The following is a 23,249-nucleotide window of genomic DNA, read 5'->3' on the forward strand; positions in this document are numbered from 1 at the left end:
TAAAAAAACAGAGAAAAATAAGTCTGAAGTCAAAAACACAATAAATTAAAAAAAGCATTATAATAACATTAATTGATATTATAAAAAAAAACTGTAATCCTCTGCATCTTCAAATGTACAGATTTTAAACTTAAAAAAACAGAGTAAAAAGAAAGAAAAGAGTTGAAGCAATAAAACTAGCTGGAAAAAAAATACAAAAGCAAATAATTACGTTCAGTCAGATACATGTAGAAATTAAAAGTTGTTTCACTTTTTCTCAAAAGTGTAATATAAAATGCCAAAACTAGAATTTTAAATTGATAAAATAAATAAAATAAGTCTGAAGTCAAAAACACAACAATAAATTTAAAAAAGCATTATAATAACATTAATTGAAATTATAACCAAAACTGTTATTCTCTGTATCTTTATATTTATTGATTTTAAACTTTAAAAATAAAAAACAGAGTAAAAAAAGAAAGAAAAGAGTTGAAGCAATAAACAAGCTGGAAAAAAAAATACAAAAGCAAATTATTACATACACTCAGATATATGTAATAATTTAAAATTGATTCATTGCCTCTTAAAAGTAAGTGTAATATAAAATGCCTAAACTAGAATTTTAAATTGATAAACTAAATAAAATAAGTCTAAAGTCAAAAACACAACAATAAATTTAAAAAGCATTATAATATCATTAATTGAAATGATAGACATACCCAAAACTGTTATTCTCTGATTCTTCAGGTTTATTGATTTTAAACTTAAAAATAACAGAGTAAAAAAGGAAGAATAGAGTTGAAGCAATAAACTAGCTGGAAAAAAAAAATACAAAAGCAAATTATTACATACACTCAGATATATGTAATAATTTAAAATTGATTCATTTCCTCTTAAAAGTAAGTGAAATATAAAAAGCCTAAACTAGAATTTTAAATTGATAAAATAAGTCTAAAGGCAAAAACACAACAATAAATTTAAAAAAGCATTATAATAACATTAATTGAAATTATAACCAAGACTGTTATTCTCTGCATCTTCATATTTATTGATTTTAAGCTTAAAAAAAACACAGCAAAAGAAGAAAGAAAAGAGTTGAAGCAATAAACTAGCTGGAAAAAAAGATACAAAAGCAAATAATTACATACAGTCAGATATATGTAGTAATTTAAAGTTGTTTTTATTTCTTCTTAAAAGAAAATGTAATATAAAATGCCAAAACTAGAATTTTAAATTGATGAAATAAATAAAATAAGTCTGAAGTCAAAAACACAACAATAAATTTAAAAAAGCATTATAATAACATTAATTGAAATTATAACCAAAACTGTTATTCTCTGTATCTTTATATTTATTGATTTTAAACTTTAAAAATAAAAAACAGAGTGAAAAAAGAAAGAAAAGAGTTGAAGCAATAAACAAGCTGGAAAAAAAACACAAAAGCAAATAATTACATACAGTCAGATATATGTAGTAATTTAAAGTTAATTTATTTCCTCTTAAATGTAAGTGAAATATAAAATGCCCAAACTAGAATTTTAAATTGATAAAATAAATAAAATAAGTTTGAGGTCAAAAACACAACAATAAATTCAAAAAAGCACTATAATAACACTGGTTGAAATTATATCCAAAACTGTTATTCTCTGCATCTTCATATTTATTGATTTTAAACTTAAAAAAACAGAGTAAAAAAGAAAGAAAACAATTGAAGCAATAAACTAGTTGGAAAAAAAAAACACAAAAGCAAATAATTACATACCGTCAGATATTTGTAGTAATTTAAAGTTGATTTATTTCTTCCTAAAAGTGTAATATAAAAACCATAAACTAGAATTTTAAATTGATAAAATAAATAAAATAAGTCTAAAGTCAAAAACAAAACAATAAATTTAAAAAAGCATTATAATATCATGATTAGAAATGATAGGCATAACCAAAACTGTTATTCTCTGCAACTTTATACTTATTGATTTTAAACTTAAAAAAACAGAGTAAAAAAAGAAGGAAAAGAGTTGAAGCAATAATCAAGCTGGAAAAAATATACAAAAGACAATAATTACATACAGTCAGATATATGTAGTAATTTAAAGTTATTTTATTTCTTTGTAAGTGTAACATAAAATGCCTAAAATACAATTTTAAATTGATAAAATAAATAACATAAGTTTGAAGTCAAAATCACAACAATAAATTTAAAAAAGCATTATAATATCATTAATTGAAATGATAGGCATAACCAAAACTGTTATTCTATGCAACTTCATATTTATTGACTTTAAACTTAAAAAAACAGAGTAAAATAAGTCTGAAGTCAAAAACACAATAAATTTAAAAAAGCATTATAATAATATAAATTGAAATGATAGGTAAAATCAAAACTGTTATAATCTGCAACTTAATATTTTTTAATTTTAACCTAAAAAAAAACAGAGTAAAAGAAAAAGAGTTGAAGTAGAAAACTAGCTGGAAAAAAAATACAAAAGCAAATAATTACATACAGTCAGATATATGTAGAAATTAAAAGTTGTTTCACTTTTTCTCAAAAGTGTAATATAAAATGCCAAAACTAGAATTTTAAATTGATAAAATAAATAAAATAAGTCCGAAGTCAAAAACACAACAATAAATTTAAAAAAGCATTATAATAACATTAATTGAAATTATAACCAAAACTGTTATTCTCTGCATCTTCATATTTATTGATTTTAAACTTAAAAAAAAAACAGCAAAAGAAGAAAGAAAAGAGTTGAAGCAATAAACTAGCTGGAAAAAAAGATACAAAAGCAAATAATTACATACAGTCAGATATATGTAGTAATTTAAAGTTGTTTTTATTTCTTCTTAAAAGAAAATGTAATATAAAATGCCAAAACTAGAATTTTAAATTGATGAAATAAATAAAATAAGTCTGAAGTCAAAAACACAACAATAAATTTAAAAAAGCATTATAATAACATTAATTGAAATTATAACCAAAACTGTTATTCTCTGTATCTTTATATTTATTGATTTTAAACTTTAAAAATAAAAAACAGAGTGAAAAAAGTAAGAAAAGAGTTGAAGCAATAAACAAGCTGGAAAAAAAAAATACAAAAGCAAATAATTACATAGAGTCAGATATATGTAGTAATTTAAAGTTGATTTATTTCCTCTTAAATATACGCGTAATATAAAATGACTATACTAGAATTTTAAATTGATAAAATAAATAAAATAAGTCTGAAGTCAAAAACACAACAATAAATTTAAAAAAGCATTATAATAACATTAATTGAAATTTTAACCAAAACTGTTATTCTCTGTATCTTTATATTTATTGATTTTAAACTTTAAAAATAAAAAACAGAGTAAAAAAAGAAAGAAAAGAGTTGAAGCATTAAACAAGCTAGAAAAAAAAAATACAAAAGCAAATATTTACATAGAGTCAGATATATGTAGTAATTTAAAGTTGATTTATTTCCTCTTAAATGTAAGCGTAATATAAAATGACTATACTAGAATTTTAAATTGATAAAATAAATAAAATAAGTCTAAAGTCAAAAACACAACAATAAATTTAAAAAGCATTATAATATCATTAATTGAAATGATAGACATACCCAAAACTGTTATTCTCTGTTTCTTCAGGTTTATTGATTTTAAAGTTAAAAAAACAGAGTAAAAAAAGAAAGAAAAGAGTTGAAGCAATAAACTAGCTGGAAAAAAAACACAAAAGCAAATAATTACATACGGTCAGATATATGTAGTAATTTAAAGTTGTTTTATTTCTTCCTAAAAGTGTAATATAAAAAGCATAAACTAGAATTTTAAATTTTAAATTTTAAAAAAAACTGTAATTCTCAGCATCTTCAAATTTACAGATTTTAAACTTAAAAAAACAGAGTAAAAGAGAAAGAAAAGAGTTGAAGTAATACAAATAGCTGGAGAAAAATACAAAAGCAAATAATTACGTACAGTCAGATACATGTAGAAATTAAAAGTTGTTTTACTTTTACTCAAAAGTGTAATATAAAATGCCCAAACTAGAATTTTAAATTGATAAAATAAATAAAATAAGTTTAAAGTCAAAAATACAACAATAAATTTAAAAAAGCATTATAATAACATTAATTGATATTATAAACAAAACTGTTATTCTCTGCATCTTCATATTTACAGATTTTAAACTTAAAAAAACAGAGTAAAAAAAGAAAGAAAAGAGTTGAAGCAATAAACTAGCTGGAAAAAAAAACACAAAAGCAAATAATTACATACAGTCAGATATTTGTAGTAATTTAAAGTTGATTTATTTCTTCCTAAAAGTAAGTGTAACATAAAATGCCTAAAATACAATTTTAAATTGATAAAATAAATAACATAAGTTTGAAGTCAAAATCACAACAATAAATTTAAAAAAGCATTATAATATCATTAATTTAAATGATAGGCATAACCAAAACTGTTATTCTCTGCAACTTCATATTTATTGACTTTAAACTTAAAAAAACAGAGTAAAATAAGTCTGAAGTCAAAAACACAATGAATTAAAAAAAGCATTATAAGAACATTAATTGATATTATAAACAAAACTGGTACTCTCTGCATCTTTATATTTAATGAATTTAACCTAAAAAAAAACAGAGTAAAAAAAAAGAAAAGAGTTTCTGGGAAAAAAAACACAAAAGGAAATAATTACATAGAGTCAGATATATGCAGTAATTTAAAGTTGTTTTATATCTTCTTAAATGTAAATGTAATATAAAATGCCTAAACTAGAATTTAAAATTGATAAAATAAATAAAATAAGTCAGAAGTCACAAACACAACAATAAATTTAAAAAAGCATTATAATAATATAAATTGAAATGATAGGTAAAATCAAAACTGTTATAATCTGCAACTTAATATTTTTTAATTTTAACCAAAAAAAAAAACAGAGTAAAAGAAAAAGAGTTGAAGCAGAAAAATAGCTGGAAAAAAATACTAAAGCAAATAATTACATACAGTCAGATACATGTAGTAATTTAAAGTTGTTTTATATCTTCTTAAAAGTAAATATAATATTAAATGCCTAAACTAGAATTTTAAATTGATAAAATAAATAAAATAACTCTGAAATCTAAACAATAAATTCAATACATAACATACACAACAATAAAACATAAAAAACACAACAATAAATTTAAAAAAGCATTATAATAACATTAATTGAAATTATAACCAAAACTGTTATTCTCTGCATCTTCATATTTATAGATTTTAAACTTTAAAAAAAAAAAACAGAGTAAAAAAAAAGAAAAGAGTTGAAACAATAAACTAGCTGGGAAAAAAATACAAAAGCAAATAATTACATACAGTCAGATATATGTAGTAATTTAAAGTTGTTTTATTTCTTTCTAAGTGTAACATAAAATGCCTAAAATACAATTTTAAATTGATAATATAAATAACATAAGTTTGAAGTCAAAAACACAACAATAAATTTAAAAAAGCATTATAATATCATTAATTTAAATGATAGGCATAACCAAAACTGTTATTCTCTGCAACTTCATATTTATTGATTTTAAACTTAAAAAAACAGAGAAAAATAAGTCTGAAGTCAAAAACACAATAAATTAAAAAAAGCATTATAATAACATTAATTGATATTATAAAAAAAAACTGTAATCCTCTGCATCTTCAAATGTACAGATTTTAAACTTAAAAAAACAGAGTAAAAAGAAAGAAAAGAGTTGAAGCAATAAAACTAGCTGGAAAAAAAAATACAAAAGCAAATAATTACGTTCAGTCAGATACATGTAGAAATTAAAAGTTGTTTCACTTTTTCTCAAAAGTGTAATATAAAATGCCAAAACTAGAATTTTAAATTGATAAAATAAATAAAATAAGTCTGAAGTCAAAAACACAACAATAAATTTAAAAAAGCATTATAATAACATTAATTGAAATTATAACCAAAACTGTTATTCTCTGTATCTTTATATTTATTGATTTTAAACTTTAAAAATAAAAAACAGAGTAAAAAAAGAAAGAAAAGAGTTGAAGCAATAAACAAGCTGGAAAAAAAAATACAAAAGCAAATTATTACATACACTCAGATATATGTAATAATTTAAAATTGATTCATTGCCTCTTAAAAGTAAGTGTAATATAAAATGCCTAAACTAGAATTTTAAATTGATAAACTAAATAAAATAAGTCTAAAGGCAAAAACACAACAATAAATTTAAAAAAGCATTATAATAACATTAATTGAAATTATAACCAAGACTGTTATTCTCTGCATCTTCATATTTATTGATTTTAAGCTTAAAAAAAACACAGCAAAAGAAGAAAGAAAAGAGTTGAAGCAATAAACTAGCTGGAAAAAAAATACAAAAGACAATAATTACATATAGTCAGATATATGTAGTAATTTAAAGTTGTTTTTATTTCTTCTTAAAAGAAAATGTAATATAAAATGCCAAAACTAGAATTTTAAATTGATGAAATAAATAAAATAAGTCTGAAGTCAAAAACACAACAATAAATTTAAAAAAGCATTATAATAACATTAATTGAAATTATAACCAAAACTGTTATTCTCTGTATCTTTATATTTATTGATTTTAAACTTTAAAAATAAAAAACAGAGTGAAAAAAGAAAGAAAAGAGTTGAAGCAATAAACAAGCTGGAAAAAAAAAAAATACAAAAGCAAATAATTACATAGAGTCAGATATATGTAGTAATTTAAAGTTGATTTATTTCCTCTTAAATGTACACATAATATAAAATGACTATACTAGAATTTTAAATTGATAAAATAAATAAAAATAAGTCTAAAGTCAAAAACACAACAATAAATTTAAAAAAGCATTATAATATCATTAATTGAAATGATAGACATACCCAAAACTGTTATTCTCTGCTTCTTCAGGTTTATTGATTTTAAAGTTAAAAAAACAGAGTAAAAAAAGAAAGAAAAGAGTTGAAGCAATAAACTAGCTGGAAAAAAAACACAAAAGCAAATAATTACATACAGTCAGATATATGTAGTAATTTAAAGTGAATTTATTTCCTCTTAAATGTAAGTGAAATATAAAATGCCCAAACTAGAATTTTAAATTGATAAAATAAATAAAATAAGTTTGAGGTCAAAAACACAACAATAAATTCAAAAAAGCACTATAATAACACTGGTTGAAATTATATCCAAAACTGTTATTCTCTGCATCTTCATATTTATTGATTTTAAACTTAAAAAAACAGAGTAAAAAAGAAAGAAAACAATTGAAGCAATAAACTAGTTGGAAAAAAAAACACAAAAGCAAATAATTACATACAGTCAGATATTTGTAGTAATTTAAAGTTGATTTATTTCTTCCTAAAAGTGTAATATAAAAACCATAAACTAGAATTTTAAATTGATAAAATAAATAAAATAAGTCTAAAGTCAAAAACAAAACAATAAATTTAAAAAAGCATTATAATATCATGATTAGAAATGATAGGCATAACCAAAACTGTTATTCTCTGCAACTTTATACTTATTGATTTTAAACTTAAAAAAACAGAGTAAAAAAAGAAGGAAAAGAGTTGAAGCAATAATCAAGCTGGAAAAAATATACAAAAGACAATAATTACATACAGTCAGATATATGTAGTAATTTAAAGTTGTTTTATTTCTTTGTAAGTGTAACATAAAATGCCTAAAATACAATTTTAAATTGATAAAATAAATAACATAAGTTTGAAGTCAAAATCACAACAATAAATTTAAAAAAGCATTATAATATCATTAATTGAAATGATAGGCATAACCAAAACTGTTATTCTATGCAACTTCATATTTATTGACTTTAAACTTAAAAAAACAGAGTAAAATAAGTCTGAAGTCAAAAACACAATAAATTTAAAAAAGCATTATAATAATATAAATTGAAATGATAGGTAAAATCAAAACTGTTATAATCTGCAACTTAATATTTTTTAATTTTAACCTAAAAAAAAAGAGTAAAAGAAAAAGAGTTGAAGTAGAAAACTAGCTGGAAAAAAAATACAAAAGCAAATAATTACATACAGTCAGATATATGTAGAAATTAAAAGTTGTTTCACTTTTTCTCAAAAGTGTAATATAAAATGCCAAAACTAGAATTTTAAATTGATAAAATAAATAAAATCAGTCTGAAGTCAAAAACACAACAATAAATTTAAAAAAGCATTATAATAACATTAATTGAAATTATAACCAAAACTGTTATTCTCTGCATCTTCATATTTATTGATTTTAAACTTAAAAAAAACACAGCAAAAGAAGAAAGAAAAGAGTTGAAGCAATAAACTAGCTGGAAAAAAAGATACAAAAGCAAATAATTACATACAGTCAGATATATGTAGTAATTTAAAGTTGATTTATTTCCTCTTAAATGTAAGTGTAATATAAAAAGTCAAAAGTAGAATTTTAAATTGATAAAATAAATAACATAAGTTTGAAGTCAAAAACACAACAATAAATTTAAAAAAGCATTATGATAACATTAATTGAAATGATAGGTAAAACCAAAACTGTTATACTCTGCATTTTCATATTTTTCAATTTTAAACTAAGCAATAAACTAGCTGGAAAAAAAAACACAAAAGCAAATAATTACATACAGTCAGATATATGTAATAATTTAAAGTTGATTTATTTCCTCTTAAAAGTAAGTGTACTATAAAAAGCCTAAACTAGAATTTTAAATTGATAAAATAAGTCTAAAGGCAAAAACACAACAATAAATTTAAAAAAGCATTATAATAACATTAAATGAAATTATAACCAAAACTGTTAGTCTCAGCATCTTCATATTTATTGATTTTAAATTTAAAAAAACATAGTAAAAAAGAAAGAAACGAGTTGAAGCAATAAACTAGCTGGAAAAAAAAATACAAAAGCAAATAATTACATACAGTCAGATATATGCAGTAATTTAAAGTTGTTTTATTTCTTTGTAAGTGTAACATAAAATGCCTAAAATACAATTTTAAATTGATAAAATAAATAACATAAGTTTGAAGTCAAAATCACAACAATAAATTTAAAAAAGCATTATAATATCATTAATTGAAATGACAGGCATAACCAAAACTGTTATTCTATGCAACTTCATATTTATTGACTTTAAACTTAAAAAAACAGAGTAAAATAAGTCTGAAGTCAAAAACACAATAAATTAAAAAAAGCATTATAATAACATTAATTGATATTATAAACAAAACTGTTACTCACTGCATCTTTATATTACTTGAATTTAAACTTAAAAAAAAACAGAGTAAAAAAAAAGAAAAGAGTTTCTGGGAAAAAAAAACACAAAAGCAAATAATTACATAGAGTCAGATATATGCAGTAATTTAAAGTTGTTTTATATCTTCTTAAATGTAAATGTAATATAAAATGCCTAAACTAGAATTTAAAATTGATAAAATAAATAAAATAACTCTGAAATCTAAACAATAAATTCAATACATAACATACACAACAATAAAACATAAAAAACACAACAATAAATTTAAAAAAGCATTATAATAACATTAATTGATATTATAAAAAAAAACTGTAATCCTCTGCATCTTCAAATTTACAGATTTTAAACTTAAAAAAACAGTGTAAAAAGAAAGAAAAGAGTTGAAACAATAAAACTAGCTGGAAAATAAATAGAAAAGCAAATAATTACATAGAGTCAGATATATGCAGTAATTTAAAGTTGCTTTATTTCTTCTTAAAAGTAAGTGTAACATAAAATGCCTATATTAGAATTTTAAACTGATAAAATAAATAAAATGAGTCTGAAGTCAAAATCACAACAATAAATTTAAAAAAACATTATAATAACATTAATTGATATTATAAACAAAACTGTTACTCTCTGTATCATTATATTTATTGAATTTAAACTTAAAAAAAACAGAGTAAAAAAAAAGAAAAGAGTTTCTGGGAGGAAAAAAACACAAAAGAAAATAATTACATAGAGTCAGATATATGCAGTAATTTAAAGTTGTTTTATATCTTCTTAAATGTAAATGTAATATAAAATGCCTAAACTAGAATTTAAAATTGATAAAATAAATAAAATAAGTCAGAAGTCACAAACACAACAATAAATTTAAAAAAGCATTATAATAATATAAATTGAAATGATAGGTAAAATCAAAACTGTTATAATCTGCAACTTCATATTTTTTAATTTTAACCTAAAAAAAAACAGAGTAAAAGAAAAAGAGTTGAAGCAGAAAACTAGCTGGAAAAAAATACTAAAGCAAATAATTACATACAGTCAGATATATGTAGTAATTTAAAGTTGTTTTATATCTTCTTAAAAGTAAATATAATATTAAATGCCTAAACTAGAATTTTAAATTGATAAAATAAATAAAATAACTCTGAAATCTAAACAATAAATTCAATACATAACATACACAACAATAAAACATAAAAAACACAACAATAAATTTAAAAAAGCATTATAATAACATTAATTGAAATTATAACCAAAACTGTTATTCTCTGCATCTTCATATTTATAGATTTTAAACTTTAAAAATAAAAAACAGAGTAAAAAAAAAAGAAAAGAGTTGAAGCAATAAACTAGCTGGAAAAAAAATACAAAAGCAAATAATTACATACAGTCAGATATATGTAGTAATTTAAAGTTTTTTTATTTCCTCTTACATGTAAGTGTAATATATAATGCATAAACTAGAATTTTAAATTGATAAAATAAATAAAATAAGTCTAAAATCAGAAACACAACAATAATTTAAAAAAAGCATTATAATAACATTAATTGATAATATAAACAAAACTGTAATTCTCTGCATCTTCATATTTACAGATTTTAAACTTAAAAAAACAGAGTAAAAAAGAAAGAAGAGAGTTGAAGCAATAAACTAGCTGGAAAAAAAAATACAAAAGCAAATAATTACATACAGTCAGATATATGTAGTAATTTAAAGTTGTTTCATTTCTTTCTAAGTGTAACATAAAATGCCTAAAATACAATTTTAAATTGATAGTATAAATAACATAAGTTTGAAGTCAAAAACACAATAAATTTAAAAAAGCATTATAATATCATTAATTGAAATGATAGACATACCCAAAACTGTTATTCTCTGCTTCTTCAGGTTTATTGATTTTAAACTTAAAAAAACAGAGTAAAAAAAGAAAGAAAAGAGTTGAAGCAATAAACTAGCTGGGGAAAAAAACACAAAAGCAAATAATTACATTCAGTAAGATATATGTAGTAATTTAAAGTTGTTTTATTTCTTCCTAAAAGTAAGTGTAATATAAAAAGCATAAACTAGAATTTTAAATTGATAAAATAAATAAAATAAGTCTAAAGTCAAAAACACAACAATAAATTTAAAAAAGCATTATAATATCATTAATTGAAATGATAGACATACCCAAAACTGTTATTCTCTGCTTCTTCAGGTTCATTGATTTTAAACTTAAAAATAACAGAGTAAAAAAGGAAGAATAGAGTTGAAGCAATAAACTAGCTGGAAAAAAAAATACAAAAGCAAATTATTACATACACTTAGATATATGTAATAATTTAAAATTGATTCATTTCCTCTTAAAAGTAAGTGTAATATAAAATGACTATACTAGAATTTTAAATTGATAAAATAAATAAAATAAGTCTAGAGTCAAAAACACAACAATAAATTTAAAAAAGCATTATAATATCATTAATTGAAATGATAGACATACCCAAAACTGTTATTCTCTGCTTCTTCAGGTTTATTGATTTTAAAGTTAAAAAAAACAGAGTAAAAAAAGAAAGAAAAGAGTTGAAGCAATAAACTAGCTGGAAAAAAAAAACACAAAAGCAAATAATTACATACAGTCAGATATATGTAGCAATTTAAAGTTGTTTTATTTCTTCCTAAAAGTGTAATATAAAAAGCATAAACTAGAATTTTAAATTGATATAATAAATAAAATAAGTCTAAAGTCAAAAACAAAATAAATTTAAAAAAGCATTATAATATCATTAATAGAAATGATAGGCATAACCAAAACTGTTATTCTCTGCAACTTCATATTTATTGATTTTAAACTTAAAAAAAACAGAGTAAAAAAAGAAGGAAAAGAGTTGAAGCAATAATCAAGCTGGAAAAAAAATACAAAAGCAGATAATTACATACAGTCAGATATATGTAGTAATTTAAAGTTAATTTATTTCCTCTTAAATGTAAGTGAAATATAAAATGCCCAAACTAGAATTTTAAATTGATAAAATAAATAAAATAAGTTTGAGGTCAAAAACACAACAATAAATTCAAAAAAGCACTATAATAACACTGGTTGAAATTATATCCAAAACTGTTATTCTCTGCATCTTCATATTTATTGATTTTAAACTTAAAAAAACAGAGTAAAAAAGAAAGAAAACAATTGAAGCAATAAACTAGCTGGAAAAAAAAACACAAAAGCAAATAATTACATACAGTCAGATATTTGTAGTAATTTAAAGTTGATTTATTTCTTCCTAAAAGTGTAATATAAAAACCATAAACTAGAATTTTAAATTGATAAAATAAATAAAATAAGTCTAAAGTCAAAAACAAAACAATAAATTTAAAAAAGCATTATAATATCATGATTAGAAATGATAGGCATAACCAAAACTGTTATTCTCTGCAACTTTATATTTATTGATTTTAAACTTAAAAAAACAGAGTAAAAAAAGAAGGAAAAGAGTTGAAGCAATAATCAAGCTGGAAAAAATATACAAAAGACAATAATTACATACAGTCAGATATATGTAGTAATTTAAAGTTGTTTTATTTCTTTGTAAGTGTAACATAAAATGCCTAAAATACAATTTTAAATTGATAAAATAAATAACATAAGTTTGAAGTCAAAATCACAACAATAAATTTAAAAAAGCATTATAATATCATTAATTGAAATGATTGGCATAACCAAAACTGTTATTCTATGCAACTTCATATTTATTGACTTTAAACTTAAAAAAACAGAGTAAAATAAGTCTGAAGTCAAAAACACAATAAATTAAAAAAAGCATTATAATAACATTAATTGATATTATAAACAAAACTGGTACTCTCTGCATCTTTATATTTAATGAATTTAAACTTAAAAAAAACAGAGTAAAAAAAAAAGAAAAGAGTTTGTGGGAAAAAAAACACAAAAGGAAATAATTACATAGAGTCAGATATATGCAGTAATTTAAAGTTGTTTTATATCTTCTTAAATGTAAATGTAATATAAAATGCCTAAACTAGAATTTAAAATTGATAAAATAAATAAAATAAGTCAGAAGTCACAAACACAACAATAAATTTAAAAAAGCATTATAATAATATAAATTGAAATGATAGGTAAAATCAAAACTGTTATAATCTGCAACTTAATATTTTTTAATTTTAACCTAAAAAAAAACAGAGTAAAAGAAAAAGAGTTGAAGCAGAAAACTAGCTGGAAAAAAATACTAAAGCAAATAATTACATACAGTCAGATATATGTAGTAATTTAAAGTTGTTTTATATCTTCTTAAAAGTAAATATAATATTAAATGCCTAAACTAGAATTTTAAATTGATAAAATAAATAAAATAACTCTGAAATCTAAACAATAAATTCAATACATAACATACACAACAATAAAACATAAAAAACACAACAATAAATTTAAAAAAGCATTATAATAACATTAATTGAAATTATAACCAAAACTGTTATTCTCTGCATCTTCATATTTATAGATTTTAAACTTTAAAAATAAAAAACAGAGTAAAAAAGAAAGAAAAGAGTTGAAGCAATAAACTAGCTGGAAAAAAAAATACAAAAGCAAATAATTACATACAGTCAGATATATGTAGTAATTTAAAGTTTTTTTATTTCCTCTTACATGTAAGTGTAATATAAAATGCATAAACTAGAATTTTAAATTGACAAAATAAATAAAATAAGTCTAAAATCAGAAACACAACAATAAATTAAAAAAAGCATTATAATAACATTAATTGATATTATAAACAAAACTGTAATTCTCTGCATCTTCATATTTACAGATTTTAAACTTAAAAAAACAGAGTAAAAAAGAAAGAAAAGAGTTGAAGCAATAAACTAGCTGGAAAAAAAAATACAAAAGCAAATTATTACATACACTTAGATATATGTAATAATTTAAAATTGATTCATTTCCTCTTAAAAGTAAGTGTAATATAAAATGACTATACTAGAATTTTAAATTGATAAAATAAATAAAATAAGTCTAGAGTCAAAAACACAACAATAAATTTAAAAAAGCATTATAATATCATTAATTGAAATGATAGACATACCCAAAACTGTTATTCTCTGCTTCTTCAGGTTTATTGATTTTAAAGTTAAAAAAAACAGAGTAAAAAAAGAAAGAAAAGAGTTGAAGCAATAAACTAGCTGGAAAAAAAAAACACAAAAGCAAATAATTACATACAGTCAGATATATGTAGTAATTTAAAGTTGTTTTATTTCTTCCTAAAAGTGTAATATAAAAAGCATAAACTAGAATTTTAAATTGATATAATAAATAAAATAAGTCTAAAGTCAAAAACAAAATAAATTTAAAAAAGCATTATAATATCATTAATAGAAATGATAGGCATAACCAAAACTGTTATTCTCTGCAACTTCATATTTATTGATTTTAAACTTAAAAAAAACAGAGTAAAAAAAGAAGGAAAAGAGTTGAAGCAATAATCAAGCTGGAAAAAAAATACAAAAGCAGATAATTACATACAGTCAGATATATGTAGTAATTTAAAGTTAATTTATTTCCTCTTAAATGTAAGTGAAATATAAAATGCCCAAACTAGAATTTTAAATTGATAAAATAAATAAAATAAGTTTGAGGTCAAAAACACAACAATAAATTCAAAAAAGCACTATAATAACACTGGTTGAAATTATATCCAAAACTGTTATTCTCTGCATCTTCATATTTATTGATTTTAAACTTAAAAAAACAGAGTAAAAAAGAAAGAAAACAATTGAAGCAATAAACTAGCTGGAAAAAAAAAACACAAAAGCAAATAATTACATACAGTCAGATATTTGTAGTAATTTAAAGTTGATTTATTTCTTCCTAAAAGTGTAATATAAAAACCATAAACTAGAATTTTAAATTGATAAAATAAATAAAATAAGTCTAAAGTCAAAAACAAAACAATAAATTTAAAAAAGCATTATAATATCATGATTAGAAATGATAGGCATAACCAAAACTGTTATTCTCTGCAACTTTATATTTATTGATTTTAAACTTAAAAAAACAGAGTAAAAAAAGAAGGAAAAGAGTTGAAGCAATAATCAAGCTGGAAAAAATATACAAAAGACAATAATTACATACAGTCAGATATATGTAGTAATTTAAAGTTGTTTTATTTCTTTGTAAGTGTAACATAAAATGCCTAAAATACAATTTTAAATTGATAAAATAAATAACATAAGTTTGAAGTCAAAATCACAACAATAAATTTAAAAAAGCATTATAATATCATTAATTGAAATGATTGGCATAACCAAAACTGTTATTCTATGCAACTTCATATTTATTGACTTTAAACTTAAAAAAACAGAGTAAAATAAGTCTGAAGTCAAAAACACAATAAATTAAAAAAAGCATTATAATAACATTAATTGATATTATAAACAAAACTGGTACTCTCTGCATCTTTATATTTAATGAATTTAAACTTAAAAAAAACAGAGTAAAAAAAAAAGAAAAGAGTTTGTGGGAAAAAAAACACAAAAGGAAATAATTACATAGAGTCAGATATATGCAGTAATTTAAAGTTGTTTTATATCTTCTTAAATGTAAATGTAATTAAAAATGCCTAAACTAGAATTTAAAATTGATAAAATAAATAAAATAAGTCAGAAGTCACAAACACAACAATAAATTTAAAAAAGCATTATAATAATATAAATTGAAATGATAGGTAAAATCAAAACTGTTATAATCTGCAACTTAATATTTTTTAATTTTAACCTAAAAAAAAACAGAGTAAAAGAAAAAGAGTTGAAGCAGAAAACTAGCTGGAAAAAAATACTAAAGCAAATAATTACATACAGTCAGATATATGTAGTAATTTAAAGTTGTTTTATATCTTCTTAAAAGTAAATATAATATTAAATGCCTAAACTAGAATTTTAAATTGATAAAATAAATAAAATAACTCTGAAATCTAAACAATAAATTCAATACATAACATACACAACAATAAAACATAAAAAACACAACAATAAATTTAAAAAAGCATTATAATAACATTAATTGAAATTATAACCAAAACTGTTATTCTCTGCATCTTCATATTTATAGATTTTAAACTTTAAAAATAAAAAACAGAGTAAAAAAGAAAGAAAAGAGTTGAAGCAATAAACTAGCTGGAAAAAAAAATACAAAAGCAAATAATTACATACAGTCAGATATATGTAGTAATTTAAAGTTGTTTCATTTCTTTCTAAGTGTAACATAAAATGCCTAAAATACAATTTTAAATTGATAATATAAATAACATAAGTTTGAAGTCAAAAACACAATAAATTTAAAAAAGCATTATAATATCATTAATTGAAATGATAGACATACCCAAAACTGTTATTCTCTGCTTCTTCAGGTTTATTGATTTTAAACTTAAAAAAACAGAGTAAAAAAAGAAAGAAAAGAGTTGAAGCAATAAACTAGCTGGGAAAAAAAACACAAAAGCAAATAATTACATTCAGTAAGATATATGTAGTAATTTAAAGTTGTTTTATTTCTTCCTAAAAGTAAGTGTAATATAAAAAGCATAAACTAGAATTTTAAATTGATAAAATAAATAAAATAAGTCTAAAGTCAAAAACAAAACAATAAATTTAAAAAAGCATTATAATATCATTAATTGAAATGATAGGCATAACCAAAACTGATATTCTCTGCAACTTCATATTTATTGAATTTAATCTTTAAAAAATAGAGAAAAAAAGAAAGAAAAGAGTTGAAGCAATAAACTAGCTGGAAAAAAAAATACAAAAGCAAATAATTACATGCAGTCAGATATATGTAGTAATTTAAAGTTGACTTATTTCCTCTTAACAGTAAGTGAAATATAAAAAGCCTAAACTAGAATTTTAAATTGATAAAATAAGTCTAAAGGCAAAAACACAACAATAAATTTAAAAAAGCATTATAATAACTTTAATTGAAATTATAACCAAAACTGTTATTCTCTGCATCTTCATATTTATTGATTTTAAACTTAAAAAAAACACAGCAAAAGAAGAAAGAAAAGAGTTGAAGCAATAAACTAGCTGGAAAAAAAATACAAAAGACAATAATTACATATAGTCAGATATATGTAGTAATTTAAAGTTGTTTTAATTCTTCTTAAAAGAAAATGTAATATAAAATGCCAAAACAAGAATTTTAAATTGATGAAATAAATAAAATAAGTCTAAAGTCAAAAACACAACAATAAATTTAAAAAAGCATTATAATATCATTAATTGAAATGATAGACATACCCAAAACTGTTATTCTCTGCTTCTTCAGGTTTATTGATTTTAAACTTAAAAATAACAGAGTAAAAAAGGAAGAATAGAGTTGAAGCAATAAACTAGCTGGAAAAAAAAATACAAAAGCAAATTATTACATACAGTCAGATATATGTAGTAATTTAAAGTTGTTTTATTTCTTCCTAAAAGTGTAATATAAAAAGCATAAACTAGAATTTTAAATTGATATAATAAATAAAATAAGTCTAAAGTCAAAAACAAAATAAATTTAAAAAAGCATTATAATATCATTAATAGAAATGATAGGCATAACCAAAACTGTTATTCTCTGCAACTTCATATTTATTGATTTTAAACTTAAAAAAAAACAGAGTAAAAAAAGAAGGAAAAGAGTTGAAGCAATAATCAAGCTGGAAAAAAAATACAAAAGCAGATAATTACATACAGTCAGATATATGTAGTAATTTAAAGTTAATTTATTTCCTCTTAAATGTAAGTGAAATATAAAATGCCCAAACTAGAATTTTAAATTGATAAAATAAATAAAATAAGTTTGAAGTCAAAAACACAATAATAAATTCAAAAAAGCATTATAATAACATTAATTGAAATCATAAACAAAACTGTTATTCTCTGCAAATTCATATTTATTGATTTTAAACTGAAAAAAAAACAGAGTAAAAAAAGAAAGAAAAGAGTTGAAGCAATAAACTAGCTGGAAAAAAATACTAAAGCATATAATTACATACAGTCAGATATATGTAGTAATTTAAAGTTGCTTTATTTCTTCTTAAAAGTAAGTGTAATATAAAATGACTATACTAGAATTATAAATTGATAAAATAAATAAGTTTGAACTCTAAAACACAACAATAAATTTAAAAAAGCATTATAATATCATTAATTGAAATGATAGACATACCCAAAACTGTTATTCTCTGCTTCTTCAGGTTTATTGATTTTAAACTTAAAAATAACAGAGTAAAAAAGGAAGAATAGAGTTGAAGCAATAAACTAGCTGGAAAAGGAAATACAAAAGCAAATTATTACATACACTCAGATATATGTAATAATTTAAAATAGATTCATTTCCTCTTAAAAGTAAGTGTAATATAAAATGCCTAAACTAGAATTTTAAATTGATAAAATAAATAAGTTTGAACTCTAAAACACAACAATAAATTTAAAAAAGCTTTATAATAACATTAATTGAAATGATAGGTAAAACCAAAACTGTTATACTCTGCATCTTCATATTTTTTGATTTTAAACTTTAAAAAAAAAAACAGTAAAAAAAAAATAGAGTTGAAGCAATAAACTAGCTGGAAAAAAATATAAAAGCATATAATTACATACAGTCAGATATATGTAGTAATTTAAAGTTGTTTTATTTCTTCTTAAAAGTAAGTGTAACATAAAATGCCGGTACTAGAATTTCAAACTGATAAAATAAATAAAATAAGTCTGAAGTCAAAAACACAATAATAATTTTAAAAAAGCATTATAATAACATTTATTGAAATTATAAACAAAACTGTAATTCTCTGCATCTTCATATTTATTGATTTTAAACTTAAAAAAACAGAGTAAAAAAAAAAAAAAAAAGAGTTGAAGTATATATTAATACTAAATTAATAGTATATATTAAGAGTATAAATTAATATTTACAATATATTATTAGTAAAATAATATTTGAAATATTCATATAACTATGAAAACAACAACCATTCTGTAAATAATACTATAGAGAGAATAAACAACTACTTCTCTTTGTGTAAACAACTACTTCTCTTTCGAATGTGAGATTCGGGCAAAATCAAACAACAAAGTAAATTCACTTACTAGAGAAGTTCAAATATTTAAAAAAAAATCATATAAAGCCTGGCATAGTTAAAATTGAAAAATAACACCAATTTGCACCACAATATAATATCATAAACATTATAAATCAAACATATGACGAGGAGAATTCGAATGCCATATAAACATCCTAAAAATTAAGACTCACAAATATGTCATTTCATTATCCTGCATGTTAGATTAGTAATATGCTAAAAAGAGATCAGCTAAAAATAACATCAATTTGCACCACAATGTAATATCAAAAACATTATAAATCAAACAATATGACCCAGAGAATACAAATATCAAATAAACATCCTAAAAATCAAGACTCACAAATATGTCATTTCATTATCCTGCGAATAAGATTGGTGATACGTTAAAAAGAGATCAGATAAAAAATATAATTAAAATAGATTTGTTTGATACAGTTGAACCTCATTAACACGAAACTGCATAACGTGAAATATTGATTTATGTTTGGTCCAGTGAGTCAACTATCAATTATTGTTGTATTTTACATGTTTAATATGAAATTTTCAAGCTGATTATCTCTTAACATGAAAGGTTGCCACTCGAAAAGGTTGCCACTTTTCCCTGTACATATTAAAAATTCCTTGTATTTTCCAGGTTTTTTCTCTGTTCTCCTTGTGGAGTGGCAACCCATAAAGTATATTGCACTCAAATTTTGGGGAAATTTGAAACCAGAAAAAAAAGAGAGTAAAATGTTTTTTACCTGTTCCCGATAACTCGTGATGGGGAGATCAGGATCGTCGTTTGCGGTTTCATTAAAGTAAGTAGAGTAGATTTGTCTGGTTTCTTCATTATGCAATTCACTGACCCCTGGTCCCTCAGTGATGGCAGTATTATTATCGTCAACATCCTTCAAGGTAGTGAGGCTAACGGTTGAATCGGGCAATTCTAAGGTCTGTCTCCTAGTCAAAAACTAAAGAACAAATTGTCAAATGCTTAGTCTTCAGCATGTGGGAAGGATGCACATTCTACAAAAACTAAAAAATACTAATGACCCCAGTGACATAATTTTTTCAGTTGGTTTTCTCCTCTGCAGAAATTTTTACTCCACTTTTTATTTACATTTAATACTTTTAACTTCCACATAGTTTTGAAAATCCTATAATTTTAATACAATATTATTTATTACAACAACGATATCTCAAAATGAAAACAAGCATTTAGTAATCCTTTTTTGACCAGTCCAATTCGCGTGATTTCTCCGTTGGTTGTTACTGCTACAGATTTCAAGATTTCTTCTTCTTACTTTTTTTAATGTGAGGATGATTTACAAAAAAGGAAATAATCAATGTGGTTTTCACCTTACGAAATTGGAAAATGTCACCCATAATATTAGAATTAAAAAAATATTACACATTCAAATTTTTTAAAAATTATTTTATTAAAAAAGTTTTTATGTTGAAGCTTCGATTAGTTTAAATTTGTAACATGTATACAGTCAGACCTCAATATAAGGTCACCCTAAGGGACATTGCAGAAGTGACTTTATAAGCGGGGTGACCTTTTAACAGATTCATTAGCAGTTCATAACTAAGCACGTAAATAGTACACATTATGATTTTTAAAAATGGTAATACAAACGAAAACACGGTCATAAATTAAATATTTAAGTCAATAAATTTTAACAGAATTAATAAAGAATTAAAGAAAGTTAGAATTTTTGAAAAAAATTTTAATTTAAAATAAAGCTGTTTACAAATTTCCTCAAAGTTTATAGACATCCAACCTTATTTAAAATAATCATTTATGCAGGTCGTTTCGTTTTTGGCTTCATTTTTCGAACAATAACTGATTTTGTAACTTCTCAAAATGTTCCTCAGCTCCCTCATGGTTTGTAAAAAAATTTCGTTTGTCATTTATTGTATTGAAGCTTTTCCTTTGGGTTACAGCTACAGTCTCAGGATCACTGTCATTGTCCACAACTTGTGAAACTTGTAAAACAATTTCAGAAATTGTAGCTTCAGAAGTGGTGGCAATTTCCTCATCAGTCAAACCATATACAGCCTCCCCTTCAATGGCATAGCCACGATTTTCCAAATCTTCCATCAGAACAGATAGAGGAATATAGTCTTTTTCTTCGGTTTCGTCATCCATGATATTCAGAGAACTCACAAAACCTGCATGACGAAAACAATTTTCTATGTATGTGGTGGACACCAGGCTACACCTCAGATAAAAATGACCTTATAAGCGATAACGATTTTATTTTTAAAACTTGACCATATATCCGATAATCTGTAACAAATAATTCCTATTCAGTCAACCGGGACTTTGGAAAAGTGACCTTATATCGAGGTATGACTGTATTTGTTATTACTAAAAGTATCTTGAAGAAAGATATTGTTAGTACTAGAGAGGTAAATCGAAGAAAGACTGAAAAAATTCTGCCAACACAATTTTTAAAAAAGCTTTAAGCTCAAAAATTCAACATACTTGTTCATTCTTTTCTTTATCCAGATACTTTTTAACATAATCAGTTCCTACTTTTCTCCATCTGAAATTAATAATTAACAATAATCATAGTTATGACATTTGAAGAAAAACTCGTACATTATAAACATTACAGGATTTTTACCTTAATTAACATTCTTAACATACAGACCAACATTATGTGGAAGGTGTTTTTAATATGAATTTAAACAACAACAATCTAGAGCTCTTGACCAGCTCTACTTCTGGTCAGAAAGTATACAACTGCTTACTACAGATCTGCTAGGCGATAGTTTCAAACAGATAATTTCGTTATTAATGAAAGAAAGCAATTATACAATTTCAGAGCTCAAATCTGCTGTATTTCAAAGATACTAATGCAGAGTGCGTAGCCAAATCTTTGACCAAAAAATAAGCACCTTTTAAGTACTTTTTAAGCACCAAAGAAATATTTTTAAGCACTCTATACGTTAACAAAATGCAAAATAATTTTACTACATGATCATGATAAAATAACCAGTTTCTGACAAAAAAACCTCTTTTCTTGGTTATATTAGCCATCATAAAAGATCGAGAGATTTTTCGGTTCTATATCCGAAGGTGGAAAATGAAGCCTGAAATGGAGAATATCTTTCAAAATGCAATAGAGTTGCACATGAGAGTGCAATAATCTCACCGAACTCAGCTCAGTAGACGCACATGCGGACTCAGAAGAATTTTATCAAACTCTATTTTCATACGCTATGAACCGACGGTACGCCGAAATAGATGGTGGTTGAATGAATTATGAAAATGTTGAATAGAACAATGTAAAAAGCACGCTTTTGCATAATATGTGGCGAAAATGGACAAGGTAAAGAAATAAATTTCCTTTTCAAAAAGGGAAAATTAAATACTTTTTAAAAAGACCCAATGAAAAAAGTACCTTTAAGGGCTTTTGAAAACCAAGTTCGAAAATAAGCACCTTTAAGCGCTTTTTAAAAGCGCTATGCACCCTGTAATGATATTAAGTCATTCTGGCGAGTTTGAACGGAAAATTTGTGTCAGTTAGGGATATATTGCTAAAAAAAGGTGACATGGTTGCTAGATTTAGAAAGAACTCGCTTTTTTGACAGTCCTCATTCGACTACTTATAACAATTCTTTTATTGAATGACAATTCTTAGGTCTTCAAATGATGATTCTAATAACGACTCTTCTTTTAAACACAAATAATAAATTGGGTAACAAATACACGTATAAAAAAAGAGCATCTCAAAACACAATCATGCTGTGAGTCAAAACACTCTAAAAACAGGAGGAGTTTGCAGAGTGTAGAAAACTCACTCCATATAAAATATGATTAAAGAGATAAGTACAGGGCTACAATTTAGATTTTCAAATTCATGACCAAGAATTTTTCATGACTTTACGAAGCTACTATTTTATCTCACAAAAACACAATATTA

At 22.7% G+C, this 23,249-nt stretch overlaps 1 long non-coding RNA gene across 3 annotated transcripts in view; it reads right to left on the reverse strand.

The window, feature by feature from the left end:
• Window positions 1-4,586: 4,586 nt before the first annotated feature.
• Window positions 4,587-23,249, reverse strand: part of LOC139426911 (uncharacterized) — a 28,234-nt gene continuing 9,571 nt past the window's right edge. The window contains exons 2-5 of one of the 3 annotated variants that reach the window (XR_015433375.1): window positions 21,806-21,866; window positions 20,076-20,285; window positions 18,420-18,515; window positions 4,587-17,602 (exon numbers count right to left, since the gene is read on the reverse strand). This is a non-coding gene — a long non-coding RNA (uncharacterized LOC139426911). Of the gene's footprint in view, window positions 17,603-17,648; window positions 18,516-18,781; window positions 18,820-20,075; window positions 20,286-21,805; window positions 21,867-23,249 lie in introns of those variants that run through there. The other 2 variants (XR_015433374.1, XR_015433376.1) reach the window with 2 other exon arrangements.

Source organism: Parasteatoda tepidariorum, chromosome 4, assembly GCF_982258835.1.
Source record: "Parasteatoda tepidariorum strain Cologne lab strain chromosome 4, Ptep-v5.0, whole genome shotgun sequence".
Lineage (NCBI taxonomy): Eukaryota > Metazoa > Arthropoda > Arachnida > Araneae > Theridiidae > Parasteatoda > Parasteatoda tepidariorum.